The following is a 1,304-nucleotide window of genomic DNA, read 5'->3' as shown; positions in this document are numbered from 1 at the left end:
GCTCTCCTGATGAGGGGTTCGGTCGCTGGGCCCCGGCATCAATCCCATTGGTCTTTATCTTTTGCAGTGTGACAATCTTGTCTTGTCAAGCAAATCACATACTTCTCGTGGACAGGGACTGCAAGTAGTAGGGTGCCGGGCCCACAAGGCCCACACGCACCTTTGCTGAACTGTTGAGTAAGAAAGAGAAGTTGGAATTGTGCAGATCTGGGTTTGAATCTCAGCTCAGAGGGGCAGTTTCTGTATCAGAAAAATGGTCATCCTCTTTTAAGTGAGCTTTTCAGGTTGTGTTTTAACATTTGTAAAGCACTTTAATGTCTATGAGTTCTTTCCAGTCTCACAACCTTTTGTGTGGGTGTTATTTGACGAGGAGTCTTTGCTGACCAAACTTTAGTCGGGCTCCTGAAACTTCTAGGCCCATCCGTGCATTTCCTTGTAAAATGCAGTTATAGCAAGAATCCTGCTAAGTCAGTTTAGCAAGAGTACCCCCTCCTCAGTATTGATCTCCCCCAATGTCTGATCAGGGTCCTCATCCTCCATCATTCTCCTGTTGCTGTCTGATCACCCTGGCCTGTCTTCGGCAAAAAAAAAAAAAAAATCCTGTTAGGTTGGTTTAGCCAGAACCTTCCTTACTCTTGATGTTTTCTCTTAGTAATTTCCTATCCACTGACCCCTCACCCTGCTCCTTGGCTATAAATTCCCATTTACCTGTGCTATATTTGGAGTTGAGCCTGGTACTATACCGAGGTCCCTTTCCCCCTACTGTAATAGTCTTGAATAAAATAGTCCTGAATAAAATTCCCCTATGATAATAGTCCTAAACACTTTTTACCACTTTAACCACTGTCCAGCTCTGGCTTTTTTTTTTTTTTTTTTTGACATGTTATCTCTATTTTATAGATAAGGAAAGCAAGGCTCAAAGAGGCTGTGACTTGCCTTGGGTGGCAGAGCCCAAGTATCCTGATGTCCAGTTGGAGTCTCGGCCACTACAGCAGCCTCTGGAGAATGTTCTGTGCCTCTGGCCTCCCTTGCATTGAAAAAGGGAGGGTTATCTGTGTTAGGTCAACAAGATATCCAACTTTTACTTGGTTTAACCTGAAATGCTTTCCACGCTCCCTCCTCTGTAGATGGGAAACTGTAGTCCAGAGAATGTCACCAAATAAAACACACAGCAAATTAATAGGGAGAACTCATGAGCAAGAACTGACACAGAAAAATGATGGAAAAGGCCAAGTCTGTGGTGTCTATGTAAGTTCTCTTCAGTGATATCCTCCTCCTATCCTGTCCAGGTGCTCTATGCCTAA

This window comes from Pteropus alecto, unplaced genomic scaffold (genome assembly GCF_000325575.1).
Source record: "Pteropus alecto unplaced genomic scaffold, ASM32557v1 scaffold311, whole genome shotgun sequence".
Classification (NCBI taxonomy): domain Eukaryota; kingdom Metazoa; phylum Chordata; class Mammalia; order Chiroptera; family Pteropodidae; genus Pteropus; species Pteropus alecto.
Note: the sequence above shows the minus strand (reverse complement) of the source record.